The following is a 16,799-nucleotide window of genomic DNA, read 5'->3' as shown; positions in this document are numbered from 1 at the left end:
ACACAAATGACAGGTCTTTTATTTTGTTAAACTGTTGGGGCGAAGGGGGAATTTAACAGGTTTTGCAAGCCTTTATATGTATTCAAGATCTGAAACTTCCTCCAACAAAATATGGTGAATGGCACAACTTTAAGTAAGCAAGCATTTCACAATTTCTGTGGATACTTTAAAAATGTCTCTGTGCCTTTTAGGATCACCCATGAACAGTAAAGGAAAAAGCAGCTAAGAAATATGCTACAGACTAGCCCTTAGTAAAGCAGCAAGGAAGACTTCAGATAAGATATTAAAATATCATGATGTCTTTACACCTACAAAAACCAGAGTTATGAAAACCATGGTATTCCCTGTGACATTCTATGGAAGTAAAAGTTGGACTTTGAAAAAGCAAAATAAAAAGAATATTGAAGCTTTTGAACTTTGAGAATACCATGGACAGTCAAGAAAATAAACAAGTGTTCATAAAATAAATCAACCCAGAGCTCTCACTAGTGTCAAACTGGTGGCCCACGGGCCAGATGCGTCACATGCAGGCCATGCTCTCTTCAGCTCCACAAAGGCAAAAAAAAAATCACAAAATGTCACATGACAGCAACATGATGCTGCAAGTTTGATACCCATGCAATAGAGTGACAAATGTATAGTCTCAGATTATCTTTCTTCAGGCACATCTATATAAGTGGAATCATGTTCCTGATGTCTGAAATAACAATGCAATGTGTTCTTTAACAACTTTTCAACTTTGCAGAAATCTGCTATCTGAGAACCAAACAGCCCTCAACAGCCCTCATGTTCTGATTTTTCTTGTTCTGAGCTTCACAGATATGATGCTACTAGATACCTAGGACAGTTGAGCTTAAATAAATGGCCTATGACAGAGATGCTGAACCTATGGGAAACATGCCGGAAGTGGCATGCAGAGCCACTTCTGCCGGCATGCAAGAGGTCACCCAGAAGAGCCGCACTGAGCATGCGTGCGCGCCCCCCAGCAGCCAGCTGATTGTCGGGTATCTGCCACACATGCGTGTGGGGAGACGTGCATAGGAGAGGTGTGCGCATGCGTAGAGACATGCAGTGTGTGGGGGGGTTGCGTGCACATGTGCAGAGGTGTGTGGTGGTGGGGTTACGCACACATGCGCAGCGGTGTGGGGGGAGCCGCACACATGCGCAAGCACTTTTGGCACGCAAGGTGGAAAAGGTTAGTCATCACTGGCCTATGACCTACTTTTTTTTCTTAGAGATTTTCTATATTTTATGCCTTAATACTTTCATACTGTAGAGAGTAATGAAGATAACCTTGACAGAAATATACAAAAAACTGCTGCCTTGGCAAAGGGAGACTGAAACATTTTGTAACCTCTGAAATGAACATTTTGAAATAACTGAAGCAGATGTCTCCCTGTGATGACCCGGAGTGTATCAAAAATATAACAAAAACCAAAACATAAATAAAGGTACTTTAATGCCTTCAACTTGGCTTCACTGTTTAATTGTTCACAGTTGAAGATTAAACTATTTTCAGAATAACATTCCAAACGAAAGAAATACAGTTCATATTCAAAGAGTAGACAATGAAGCAAAAACCAATAACAAACCGCACTGAAGAAAGTTCCAAGACAGACCAGGATAAATAATTACAAACTTCAGGAAGATAACCAGGTATAGTCCATTGGAAGAATGCCAACCAAGATAAACCTCATCCAGGAAAAGCACTCATTTGTCTCCAGCGTTTGTTAGCATGCAGGTCCAAACTCTTATGCAGATCTCACACCTGCAACCCATGAAGAGGATCATGGCCCTCTCCTCCCAAGTAGACCATGTTTTTTTTCCTGATCCTCTCCTCCCTCCGTGCCCTAGGATGGATAGGGGATGGGCCTGGGTCCTTCTCTGACTGCTCAGCTGGCCTCTGCCCTTCCCCAGCCTCCTCCACCACCTCTGGAGCCACATTTCCACTCCCTGTTGGCTGTTCCTCCTCTCCCTCAGAGTCAGTCTCTACCAGGGGCATGACACTCCCTGATTCACTGAAGTATAAGAAGGGGGAAGCACAGTCAGACTTCTGAGATTTCTGTTGTTAAAGCCAATCTCAAAAAAAGTAGTTCTAGTCTTCCTATGGAATGGATTTCATGGTCTGCTCTACCTAGCAGGACTGACACATCCAAATAATTACATTCTACAAGCGGTACTTCATTTATCACATCTTTGTTTAAAATGGTGTTGAACTTATTTTAGCACATAGGCATAGGAAGCTCCCCCCAAAGAATGAAATATTTTGGGAAATATTAAAAAGGCAGGATAAAATATTAAAACAAAAAAATCTTAAGGGAGGCAGAAACCAGCCCCAGTTTCCCTGCCCCAAGCAGAAACTGAGGAGGCCAGCTTTTAGAAATGCAGATTTGGTAATCCATTCAGAAAGATTGGCTCAGAAAGAAACTCAGAAAAGCAACAAACAAAAGGATGACAAAATTAGATCAAACACCTAGGATTTACAATTCCTCTTTTTCCTATAGAGCCAACTATGAGCCCCATAGGAATCCAGAGGTATAAAAACCAGTGGTGGGATTACATTTTTTTTTACTACCGGTTCTGTGGGCGTGGCTTGGTGGGCATGGCATGTCATGGCAGGGTAAGGATACTGTAAAATCTCCATTCCCTCCCCACTCCTGGGGAAAGGTTACTGCAAAATCTCATTCCCTCCCCACCCCACTAACCTGCTTTCCAGTTCCATTCTCTTGTGCAGGCAACAAAAGAAGATCCAGCCAATCAGCAGAGAATAGATGAGGCAGAAAATAGATGGGGGTGGGGCCAGTCAGAGGTGGTATTTGCCAGTTCTCCGAACTACTCAAAATTTCCGCTACCAGTTCTCCAGAACTGGTCAGAACCTGTTGAATACTACTGCTGATAAAAACCCACCCATTCTAAACTCCATTTTTCCAGCTGCCCAGAACCACCAACCCTGGTGGTTCTGTTCATAAAAAAATGGACCTTCTTTTCAATCAACCTCCAGCCTCCATTTTGTTTCCAACATCTTCCACCCATCTTGGAACTGAACCAAATGGATTTTCATTATTTTCTACCTCAAATTGTTTGGACATGGCTTTGTCAAAACTCAGCAGCATAAGACGGAGTGGGTCTCAGCCACAAAACATGGGACTGGAAGTATATTCTGTAGTAAAGTTGAAGATTGTCCCAGTAAGTAATCAATTTGTGAGTCGTAAGTAAATTTTGTATTCTGTTCTCACATCTTTTAGTCTAGGACAGGAAAAATTGAAGACTTCAAAAACTTTTAAATACAAGCCCAGCCCCATAAATTCATCTGGAACATTCAAGGGTACTCTTTCTATGAAAAATAAATAGAAAACATGACTCGGCCAAAATTCAACTTCACACATAAATAATTGTCAGTACACAATTCATATATTGTTGACGGCATCTAAAACTGAAATTAAAGATTCTGTATGGAATGTCTAGATTTGTAAGCCTACTTTAGGTTGGGAGACTAAAGACTGGAGAAAGGGGAGTATATCAATTAGGCTTTTACAGAATTTCAAGTCTTGCCGCAAATTCGTTTTGACCCTGTCAAAAAGCCATGGAAGTCATAATTGTCCCAAAAAGTGCTTTTTTCAAATGGCAACTGAATTTTCTTGATTTTTCTTGAAGTCGTTTCACTTCTCCCCAAACTTCTTTAGTTCAACTAACTGGAGGGGGATGGAAATGACTTATATTAATGAAACCACCTGGGGGTAAATCTGTGTCCTCAGAGTCACCTGAATCAGAGTGCAAATGGGTGTGGAACCATTGTGGGACTGCTGAAAGGGCCACATTGTGAACAGGAGATAAGTGGTGTTGTATCCCTCCCCCTCTGTTGAGAGACAGCTGTTCAATTTTCACATAGAGAGCCTCTTCAATTCCTATTTCAAACCAGTAGGTCCTCCCTATCCAGCATGTGGACTGAATATGTATACATATTCAGTTCTATACACGTCTCCATGTATTTTCATTTGTGTATATACTTTGTGCAAATGGTTTTTCCACAGGGCAAAAAGTCAGATGTGCTTTTAGTGAATTTAGAACCATGATGCCTTTAAAATGACAATAGCTAAAGTAAATGAGTATTTCCATGGCAGAAATAATTTCTTCTCTGCAGTATCCTAGGTAATGAATTGTATTTGTGTTGGGCCTGGTTTTATACTGTAGCTCCAACAGACATGTAAAATAAATAGGTAGTTATTGGATATTTTGCCTACAAAGATCAGAATCATGCAAGCAATAGTATTTCCTGTAGAAAGGGGAAAGAATATTGATTCTCCTGAGAATGTCACCGTCAGCCAAGAAAACAAACAAATGGATCATCAAGCATATCAACCCAGAGTTCTCACAAGAGCCACAAATGATCAGGCTCAAATTATCCTGCTTCAGACAAAGACCTAGCTTTCTAGAGAAGACTGTAAGGTTTGGAAGGATGAAAGGAAAGAGAATAGGATGATCAGCACAAATGGATGGATTCAATTATGGTGGTAATTCCTTCACTTTTAGAAGACCTGAAAGACCAGGTTAAGTAGAGAGTATTTATATGGTTGCTAAGACTTGGTGCCAAGTTTATAACACTCAGTCATTTATTGGATACAGGAGAATACATATGTGTGACTGAATATAACCTTTATTCTTTGCAGTATTTATGGGCCTTCCAAATGCATCCAATTAGTAGGTATAAGACATAATCCATACATATCCATGATATTATTATATAACATTGCCTGTCATAATGCCATAAGATTGACTTGAATCTTGACATCTTGATTTCTTCTAGTTGTGAACTCTGATGGGTTGTTGCTAAGACTTCATAATGGAGGCATAGCAGTACTTTAGCAAGTTATTAATATACAGACATTGGAACTGCATTAACCTCCTGTTAATACTCTCGTATTAACCTCCTGTTACTCTTTCCCTTCTTCTGTCAAGTATCATCAATTTTTTTAATTGCAAGCTACCTTTTAGGCAGTATTGGCAAATCACACATAAAGCAGTTAGCTAGGAGTCACATATCCAACAAAAACTCCTGACCAAAGTTAACCAAGAGCCCAAAGTTAACCAAGATTAATATGTTGTGTGAATATATCTTTAAGCTTGTTGGGTAAATATAGCCTTCAGATGAACATTATTAAAATCACTGCTATTGTTCTTTTATTGTATTAATGATATTAGATTCATAAATGTTGTGACTTTCTAAAAAGCCTTGGATATGCTGAGCTACTGCAAATGAGCTACATATATGTGAACAATAATGTTAGATGAACAAGGCATTTTCTCTTGGGAATATTAAAAAATAGACTAAAATAACAGTTTGATAGCAGTTACTTTAAAAAGTAGTAACCTCTCAAAATGAGAATGGGTATAACAAAAATAAGCTGGAACTCAGAGTTCTGTCCCAGGAATAGGTCAACTTGTTATGTGTTGCAGACAGACATCACAAGATATTTTGATCACTGTTACCTGTGATAAAATTTTAAGCCAAGAGGTGAAGAAAATGAAACATTTTCAAAACTGTCAAAAAGATTGGGTTTTACCTTTAGTTTTGTAAGTAAGCCCTCCTGCCAGGCTATGACTGATGGAACCACCTGTCACAGTGGAGCAAGGAATGCAAAACTTGCATGAATGAAAAAAAAAGTTGTTTGTGCAAAGCAGATTCTGGATTCAGAGTCATGGCTCTTATTCCTGAAAGTCAGTCCTTTTACATGAATTCACTTCCATCTTCTCATTAACATTCCACCTACTTTAAACTGCTACGTGTTGTGTCTCTGTGTCACACTGACACAGAGCTTGCGGGTACAGCTCAGTTAAAAAAAATCAATTCATCCAATATATGGCAGCAAAAAGCTAATGTTTTCTCTATCTTACTTCTGCCATCTAAATGTTTGCATCTGGATTTTTGGGGAAAATCACGAGCCTTTGAAATGATAGCAGCTAAAATAAGAAAGAGTGGACTTCTACTATGTGTAGTCATGTGAGGCCAGCCAGTGTAATCCAATCTCCAATACATTTTCTGATTACCAAAGATGGATTGTCTAAAGTTTAGAGTCAGCTGAAAGCAGAGTACTAAGGTGAGTAGAGCTAACATTAATTCTTATTTTATTTCTTGACTGGTTTCGTGAGTATGTGAAACAAAATCAGAAATGAAATGCTGAGATTCAGATGGATGTTTCTCATTCTTTGGAGTTCAACCACAGTATTAAAGTCTTCCCTAGTTGGAAGTCCATATGAGCATCTATTACTTTGCAAGCAACCTACAGAAGTGCTAAATCATATTTTTCCAAGCTTTGACATTCTGAACTGTGCATTCAAATGAATCATCTTGAAATTCATCAGAGAAGCAGTTCAACAAATAATAAAGGGATATTGTTTCTTAGCTATCAGATTTTGTGATCCCTGAACTTGAGACATAACCAAATACACTCTGCCTCTTTCCCTACCTCATCTCTTTCCTTATCAAAAGCTTTACATATAATAGCATTTCTGAGAATGATCAGGAAGATACAAGGTTAAAAAATTACTTCAGCCCTCATCTACCCCAACACTGACAATATTAACTAATCAAAGTTCTCCAGAGGTTTAAAGAAAAGTTAAAATTACATGATTGTTGAAATAGCAGGAGATACTATACCATTTCAGACAAGTGACTGTCCAGTCTCTTCTTAAAAACCTTCAGTGATGAAGGACCCACAACATCTGAATGCAAGCTGTTCTATTGTCGGAAGTATCTCCTTAATTCCAGGTTGCTTCTCGCCTTGATTAGTTTCCATCCATTGTTTCTTGCCCTGCCTTCTGGTGCTTTGAAAAATAAGTTGATCCCCTCTTCTTTGTGGCAGCCTTTGTGGCATTTGGAGGAGTCCAACAGCATTTTTTTCTGACCAACACATTTTATTGAAAGTGTATGCCTCTTAATAAAATCTGTTATTGGAAAATGGGCTACTAGATTCCTTTTGTTTTTTGGCTATCAGTTTAACACAGCTGTCTTCCTACAATGATTGAACTCCTTGACTTGGTTGGTTAGAATGCAGTGCTGCAGGGCTAACTCACTGCTCACTCCATGAGTTTGATTATTTATTTATTTATTTATTTATTTATTTATTTATTTATTTGGTTGGTTTGTCAATTGCTTACAAGATAATAGGTATAAGTAAAAACATAATTATGAATACATGGATACATATAAGAAAAAGAAAAGAAAAGAAAAGAAACAATAGGACAGGGACGGTAGGCACGTTGATGCACTTATGCACGCCCCCTACAGACCTCTTAGGAAAGGGGTGAGGTCAATAGTAGGTTCTGAGTGGCTCAAGATTGATTCAGCCTTCCATCCTTCCAATGATGGGTAAAATGAGGACCCAGATTGTTGGGAGCAATACGCTAACTATAAACCACTTAGAGAGGGCTGTAAAGCACTGTGAAGTGGTATATAAGTCTAAGTGCTATAGCTATATGTACACTGACTGGAAGCAGTTTTCCAGAGTCTCAGACCAGAAGCTCTTGGAGGATTATCTGGAAATGACCAAAGCTGAATGTGAAACCATCTGTATGCAGAACATGTTCTTTGCCTGAGAGTGCAACAATCCAACCTGGTGATGAATTGTATTATCCAGCCATTGTTACAGTGATACATCAGAATGTATACAAGCTTTATATTGCCACAGCAATGGGTGGATGATACTATAAATTATAAGGATGGTAGCTGCAGTTGTGGTGCACTTGGAAAGAACATATATATACAACTAAACAGAACTCTGTACAGAAAGTAACAAATGCCTACTAAATTGGCACTTTTTACAAAAAATGTAAATCTTTTCCTATTGTGTGATGTCCTTGCAATCTCTGAAAGTAGTGAGTTCTTAATCTTCAGAATACTCCTTTATTAATGCTTACAAGATCCATTTAGTTTCATTTAGTGTTGGTAATGTAACTAGTGTCTAATTAATGTGCCACTTTTTGGGAGAAAAAAATTAGAATATTCTTCCAGCTGTCATCTAGCAGAACATTTCCCCCTTTTTACACTATAACCATCATGACTATCATTTTTTCTTCTCTTACCTGTTTAAGAGTGTTTACATTTGGAGCTGCTCAAGGAAAGTAACTGAGAGGCAATGTCAAGTTTACAAGCTTTAATATTCTTTTCTAAGAGGTTGACAGGAAAAAAACACACACACTTCCAAGTTTTTGCTTGCACTATAGTGGTCCAAATATATGAATTTATGTTGCTGCAGCTGATGTGCAGTCATATAAAGCAACATTATTTTTCAACCCACTTTCAATACAACACACAAGATGGCTAGCAGTAAAATCCGTAATAAAAAATAACAATGCTCTCTAGAAATTTGAAAAAGGACACATAAAATAGCATATAACCAAAACATGTTAAGATCCAGAATAACAAAGAAAACAAATTAAATGACTAGTCAAATACTTACATATATGAAAAGTTATTTGTCTTGGATTGCAGTACATAGAGACAAAAGTCTCTATATCAAATTGTAATATAATTTTGCTAAATTATCTACTTTGATTTTTCCACATTACTGAAATCAAACTGATTACTCTATGATTCCCTCAGTCCTAAAAGGGATCTTCTAGTCCAACCCACTGCCCATGGGAGGACATCCTATATCATTCTGTGCAGATGTCTGTCCAATCTCTTTCTAAAAACTTCCAGTAATGAAGCACCCACAACTTCTGGAGACCAGTCATTCCACTGACTTGTTAATTGTTCTTCCTGTCAAAAAATTTCTCCTTGGTTCTCAGTTGGATCACTTTTGAATGATCTTCCACCATTACTTCTTGGCCCTCACTCAGGTCCTTTGGGAAATAAGTTGACCACTCTTCCCTGTGACAGCCCTCAAGAATTGGAAGTCTGCTATCATATCACCCCTATTCCTTCTATGTGTTAAAACAACATATCTAGGTCCCCAAATCATTCATTATATGGTTTAGCCTCCAGATGCCTTATCATCATCATATTAATAAATACATCAGTTAAACATTTTCTGTTTTATTGAAGAAACACACATCATTTGCCCTGCCTTCCCCAGGATTTCTCAAAGCTAATATGTAAAGGCTTCAGTCAAACAATTAGTAAATTGCAGTCCAACTGTTCTTTGAGATTTGAACACATTAAAAGTGTTCCGCCAGGTAGATAAGGTAGGCGTGCAGGCCCCTTCCCTTAACTTTTGCCATCTTATGGATTTACACAGCATGCCTTCATCGTAGTAGCCCCTGCTTTTTGAAACACCCTTGCTCTGAAATCCAGCCCTTATGCTCTATGAAAATCTGGATGATAATGGCTGGAGACTAGTAAAGTGGTTTGTAGATATATGGAAGGATGCTTTCTGGGGATTTTTTCTGATGGTCTTTTTTAACCACATGAATTAGAGAGTTGACTGTCTGAGCTGCATATGCATACTTTCTGTTTGGTTTGAACTTAAGCCATGCTTTTCTCCTTGTCGCTTTAGTATGGATCTGGCTTATCTCTGTTAAGTCATCTTCCTTACTGTCTACACATCAATTCATGCTGATGATGTCATTGTAATCTCTCTCTCACTGAAGATCTCCTTGAGTAAAGTGCAAATATCTGCATGAGGGACAGTTTCTTTGTCACATTGAATCTGAAACTGCAGAGGTGAATAGAAGCCTTCATGCATATAGGAAGAGTCCCTGCTGAAAACAATTATAACACATAATAAGTGATTTTGTAATTTCTGCTTTTACAATCACTTTTTCCCCATCCCTGCAACCAGAATCTGCCTCAATATAAATTAGAAGTATTTTACCATGTCCTGCATTTGTAAAGGGAGACATGTTTTTTATATAGGAATATATTCCTATATTATTACAATAGTCCCAGCTCTATCAGCATGAATATCTTCATGAATGAAAGCAAATATATATGTCCCAGGATATGTATACTGGGACATGTGTATTTGCTTTTATTCATGAAGATATTTGTGCTGATAGACCTGGAACTATTGTAATAAATTAACACATTCCATTTTATTGATAATGATGGCTAAACAGGGACACAGTCCATTGCATCAGCCACCCAATGATATATGACAACCTTAGATTGAATACATTTATTTCCTTTGACTTTCACTGATCATCTGGCATGTTTTATTGGATTCCCACCTTGAACACAAACCATGGGAAAAGAAGGTATCTAATCCTTCGACAGTGGTATCAGAAGTTGAAAAGTATGCTTTTATAATTTTCACATCATTTGGAAAGTGCTTTCATTGATACTACTTCCTGCTGCGTTTTTCTTTTTGATACCATGTCACGCTGCTGGCACATATTTTTCCTGGGATCATCTACAGGCCCAAAATCTTTTTCATTGACATTACTACCAAGCTAAATATTGTCCTTCCTATTCCTATTATGTGCCCATATTCTGAACTACAGATTTGTTCATGAATTATTTGTGCCTTCCTCATAAGCAAAGGAATAATAGAAGATGGCTACCTTATTTATTGGAGAATGATAGTATCTATCCAAATTTGTGTGATCTCAAAAAGCTAAGCAAAATTGGACCTGATTAGTAAATTGAAGGGAGACAATGAGGAAATCCAGAAGCCATGGGAATAAACTTGGGAAGTTGAAAAATACCCCTGGAAGAAACAACAACAACAAAAGTTTATTGCTATTGCTGGAAAAAACTACATAAAGTCACTAGGAATCAACATGACCCCACAGAGACTTTGTTATTTTATTGTTCACTTTCCCAATAAACCACATAAAAAAATTTAGATTCTACAATAAATATAAATGATCATATAACTCTTGTTGTATTTTCATGAGAAATTTTAGGTTATAGGAGTGTAGTTATTTGTTGTTATGATCTGAAGGCCAGGTTGTGTGGATGGATCTATTTAATTACTTACTACAATGCATTAAAACAATAACAGGCAAGTTACTAAAAACAATAAAGTATTACAAGACCAATAGCAGAATAAATAAAAAACAGAGAGATAAAAACATGAGTCATTGTTCTTGAGCATTGATTTGCCATTGCTGAGCAGAGATTAGGTCTGTAAATAATGCAAATAATCGATAACTTTACCTTTGTCTTTTTCATCCTCCCAAAGAAGCAACCCTATGAGTTACAGCAAACAACAAGATTAAAAACCTGTTTTCAAGAGCCTATAGAGTTTTAAAATTTGAGCCATTGCTAAGCCAGGTCAATGCTTTTGAAAAGGCACCCCATGTGTAATCAAACAGAAACAAATTTATTTATGACTAAAGAAGGAAAGAGGACTTTTGGGGGTGTGGGAGGAAAATTTCATGTTTATCTCTTAATCCTACGAGCCATATTTCTAATTATACTACTTAAGACAACTAGAAAGTATCATTCTTCAAATATGACGAGACATGTTCAGGATAGTGATGCAAGTCTGAATATAACTGTCCCGTCAGATTTGTCAGTAGCTGTTTTTGATAAGGATTTCCTAAATGGTTCATAGAAACACACACACACACACACACACACACACACAATTATTCTGTGGCACAGGGGAAAAAAGCTGCTTTAGTTTGCCCAGTGTTTGCATTTTCCTGAGATGACATTTTGGGCTCAGTGCAGCATAACTAATGAGTTACTCAAAATTGGCTGTAAATAAGAGACGTCAGAGCAGGCATTGCACGGTTGATTTGGAGCAGGTAGCACCTCCATTTCTTCCCCACCTCTGTTGTTTTACTGTCAAGGCAGATGCATATTAAGCAGGATTTCAGTCCCATAAAACAAACAAACTAAAGCGGGCAGAGATGGGTTGGAATATATTGGGTGGGATTTGCATTAACTAGCTTATCGTAAGTGAACTACCCAACGTGCATAATGTTTCCCTTGGATTTGAAAGCAAATGGGCTGCGTGATAAATTTCTTCCTCAAAGATCTTTATTCCTGCAAATGTCGGAGGTGATTAAAGACATTAATTTCACTTTGGAAACCTTGGGGGTGTTCTGCATGGGGGCCTTCACATCCAGAGTGTCTCCTAATCCTTTTGGTTTCTTATCCAATCAGCAAAGTACTATCAAATTCATTGGAATTAGAACTGGGTGCCAAATTGCTATCTGAAATCCCCACTAAATTTATACAAAAAAGAAAATGGATGGACAATTTTTCTGAACATCTTACAAGGAAGGGGAAATTCTCTAACTGTTCTATAAGGGTGGCACTCAACCCTTGTAATACTATGAAGGAGAGATTCTGCAGGGACAACTGCCCTTGGGACTTAATGGAAATGTGGGAAACCAGCAAGCTGCAGATCTCTGGAAAGATGATGAGCTACTGAAAGCTAGGAGATTCAAAAGCACCCCCTTTGATCACCCTGCAAATTATTGAAGAGTAGAAAAGGGCCATTTAGACCAGAAATCCAAATTAAAGCATCCTTAACTTTCAACCCTCTCTTTTAATCCATCCATAGAAAGGAGGATAACCATCTGTCTTATGAATTAGTATCACTGTCCAATTGTTCAGATTATTAGAAAGTTTTTGCCATGTCCTGCATGTCCTGCATTCTGGGATAACAGAGAACAAGTTCTGACCTTCTGTGCGACGACTTGTAACACACCTCCAAGGGAGAGTGTATTCAGCAGCTTCTGACCAGTTCTGGAGAACCGGTAGCGGAAATTTGAGTAGTTCAGAGAACCAGCAAATACAACCTCTGACTGGCCCTGCCCCCATCTATTCTCTGCCTCCCATTGAATCCCAGCTGATCGGCTGGGTCTTCTTTTGTTGCCCTGCACAGGAGAACGGAGCTGGAAAGCAGGTTAGTGGGTTGGGAAGGAATGGGATTTTGCAGTAACCTTCCTCCAGGAGCAGGGAGGGAATGGAGATTTTACAGTATCTGTTGGATTGTAGGTGTAAGGAAGACATTGAATCGAGGTAATGCTAGAACTTCTTTATTCAAGTAACTGTAGCCCTCCTTTTATCGGAGCTGTTAGATGGGACAACCAATCAGCTTGAAGTATTTCCCCACCTAATTGGCAGACCAGAGGGAAAACTCCCCCTTTCAATGGAACATAACAGTATCCTTCCCCTGCTGCACCCATCAAGCCACGCCCCACAGAACCGATAGTAAAAAAATGAATCCCACCACTGGAGAAAAGAGTGGTCAGGCAACTGGGACAGAGCTAGTATATTATGGCTGGTCTGGTGCAGTGTTTTTTTTTTAAATAATTTGGCAACTGCAGCTGAGCAGGAAAGTTTGGGCCAAAGCTAACATGCTATTCTTATTTAAAATGGCAACGGCAAGGACACTATGTGAACCTGTGTGGGGGCTGGGCAGAGATGAAATTGCACATCATTAAAAAAAAACAAGGCACAGTTGATAAGTAGTAACAGGAGTTACAAAAAGAGCCCTCCTATGACACAGACTACCATTGACAGAGCAACACAAAGTTGGATCTATTTTGACAAGGGTCCTTGACATCAGGCATCAGTCAAACAGCTCCATTTTAGAGCTGGGGAATCTAGTTTGATTTATGGGCCTGTCACTGTCACTGTCTCCCCAGGAATATAGTACCTGTTAAAACTCCAACTTTATCTTAAACTATTTTTAAAATGTTTTATCAACTATCTATAAAATGTTGATAAATACTTATGAGAGTGTCAATCAATAAATGCCAGTTTTGCAATGCTTGCAGGATGGCCGGTTCTCCTCACTAAGAGGAAGTAGGGTTAGAACAGCCTATATACTATCATTTCCAACACAAACTTTCAGATACTTGCCACATGGGACCCTCATATCTGCCCCTCAGTCATTTTTAATCAAAGCTAAATACATCCAGATTCCTCATCCTGTTCTTATCAGACAGTTTTCAATTCCCTCATGATCCTCACGGCCTTCATCTCAGCATTTATTTCTCTAAACCTTTCTTAAATTCTGGTGCACAGAACCGTGTAAACTATACCATGTAGAACAATTACTGCCCATGATTTAGATACAGTATTTGTTTTGTTTTAATTTGGTGGTGAAGCCTGCTTCTCCTAGTGGTGCTGTTTGATACTTGCTCACCAGAGGTGGTATTCGGCAGGTTCTGACCAGTTCTGGAGAACTGGTAGCGGAAATTTAGAGTAGTTCAGAGAATCAGGAAATACTACCTCTGACTGGAGATTTTACAGTATCCTTCCGCTGCCATGCCCACCAAGCCACACCCACAGAACCGGTAGTAAAAAAAATTGAATCCCACCACTGTCGCTCACCAGAGCAGTGTTGAGTTGAACACAGACCAGGCTGACCTCAGGCCCAGGGCGACAAGTAGTTTTTTTTGTCGCAACCCATGGATCTACAGTCATCTCTGTCAAAATGCAGACATAACCTGGATGCTGCATTTGATAAAGCAAGATGGCATTTGTCAATCTTAATAGCAAAATCTGCGCTTGCGGGAATAATGCTAGGAAGAACATAATGATGATTTATTTTGTTTCAATTTGCCTTCTTGCATTCGGTGATGAATTGTACTGCTTATTCACCATCTATAATTCCATATTATTGTATTCATATATACCATTACCAAACTAGGTTTTTCATTCTATATTTGTCAGGTTAATTTCTTTTTTCCCAAATGACATATTTGTCTCAACATTTTCAGAATGTTCTTAGGAACAGAAATTTCAGAATAATAGAAAAACAGAGTTGGAAGGGACCTTGGGGAGCAGGGTTGTCTTGTAGTCCAACCCCCTGCTGAAGTAGGAAACCCAATACCAAAATTAGGGCATGTCATTTAATGGGATAAAAATTATTTTTTGCTATTTTTTTTCAGTGGGGGATTATAAAAATATATGTTTTTATATCAATAATTCAAATCTGCTGTTATTTTTGCAACTGTATAACATTTAGCTTGATAAATCCATGTCTGATCATATGCCCTACAAAAGTCTCTTGTGACCAATACTCTTAACTTTATCTTCTCAAAATTACACCTTATGCTACAAAAATTAAAGTTTTTCTGCATGAATCTTATCTAGCTAAGCAAAAAATAATCCATGCAATCATAAACTAACATCAGAAAGCAATTATCTGAGTTACAAAAACATTTAAGCAAGTTTCATCAAGTCTCAATACCATTTCAGACAGATGGTTGTCCAATCTCTTCTTAAAAACTTCCAGTGTTGGACCACCCAAAAGTTCTGTAGGCAAGCTGTTCTACTGATTAATTGTTCTTAAAATTAAAATTAATTTAAAATTAATTTAATTGTATTAATTTTAATGAAATTAAATTAATTTTATTCTCTTTTTTATGTTCAATTTTTTAACCTTATCAAGATGGTTCTGAATTTTGTTCTTGTTTCTAGAGCATTAACTATTCCATCCAGTTTTGTATCATCTACAAATCTGATAAGCATTCTTTTCACCTCCTCATTCATGTCTTTAATGAAGGAAACCTAGCCCAGGACTGAACCTTGTGGAACTCCACTTAATTGCTTACTGTAATTTGATGGGGAACTACTGATAAGAATTTTCTCAATATGTGTTTCAAGCTGTCTGTGGAGAATATATATTTTATTCAGTTCATGCTTGTATTATTTATTAATCAGATTGTCATATAATGCTGGGTCAAATGCTTTGAGGAAGTCAGGATGTATTATATTCATAGCATACCCACAATCAGTTGAAGTTAATTAAAAATGAAATAACGTTTGCCTGATAGGACAGGTTTTTAAACAAGTCGGTGCAATCATTGTATTATAGTTCAGTTGTTCTGGAAGTGATTGCTCCATGGTTCCTTGAGTCTTCCTTTATTTTAAAAACACAGAGACATCAGGATTTCTCAAAGCTAAAAGTTCACAATTAGCAAAATTCTTCAGCAATCCAACTCTTTATTGAGATTTGAAGTCATTCAAGGGATTTCCTTTTAAGCTTGAATTGCACCTCTGCTCCTCAACTAGCATTTCACAATTGCACAATGGAATGTCTATTCTTTCTTTTTAAAACCAAGACTAGATTAAAATAGGATTTGAATAGGTCTGCCTATTCTTTGTTATCTGTAACTCTTTTAATATCTTGCATAGCAGTACCATCCATTATTTTTTGAAATTATTTTGAACTTATCAAAAAAAAGCTCTGTATAATCAACCCCTTGTCAATTTTGAGGAACTGATTCTGAGCTGTAGTCTTCCTAGAGAATATCTAAAAATCAAGGTTATCTATATATACAAGTAGTCCTTGACTTACAACCACAATTGAGCCCAAAATTTTGGTTGCTAAGCGAGACATTTCTTACGTGAGTTTTGCCCCATTTTACAACCTTTCGTGCCACAGTTGTTAAGTGAATCACTGCACTTGTTCAGACAGTAACATAGTTGTTTAGTAAATCTGGCTTCCCCAATTGACTTTGCTTGTCAGAAGGTCACAAAAGATGATAACATGCCCCAGGACACTGCAACTGTCACAAATATGAGTCAGTTGCCAAGCATTCGAATTTTGATCATTTGACCATAGGAGTGCTGCAACACTCATAAGTGTGAAAGACGGTCATAAGTCACTTTTTTCAGTGCCGTTGTCACTTTGAACAAACTGTTGTAAGTTGAGGACTACCTGTACTGTGCCACAGATCCAGCCCCTTAGCTCTCCTCCTTTATGTGTCATTTAAAAAAAAAATCAGTGTTAAGCTTTTCTACAGCCCTCTAGGGAGGAACTGTCTTGAACCTTTCCTTCCTACCAAAGAATATCAACTTTGCTGTCCCTTGCTTCTCTGGAATGGAGTCCTGGGAATCCACAGATACTAACCTCTGCAAGCATCATAGACCAGGGCTGTCCAAT

This window comes from Notechis scutatus, chromosome 3 (assembly GCF_049901735.1).
Source record: "Notechis scutatus isolate UNSWTSFEM ecotype Mainland chromosome 3, rNotScu1.2, whole genome shotgun sequence".
NCBI lineage: Eukaryota > Metazoa > Chordata > Lepidosauria > Squamata > Elapidae > Notechis > Notechis scutatus.
The sequence above is the reverse complement of the archived record's forward strand: the minus strand, read 5'-3'. Positions refer to the sequence as shown.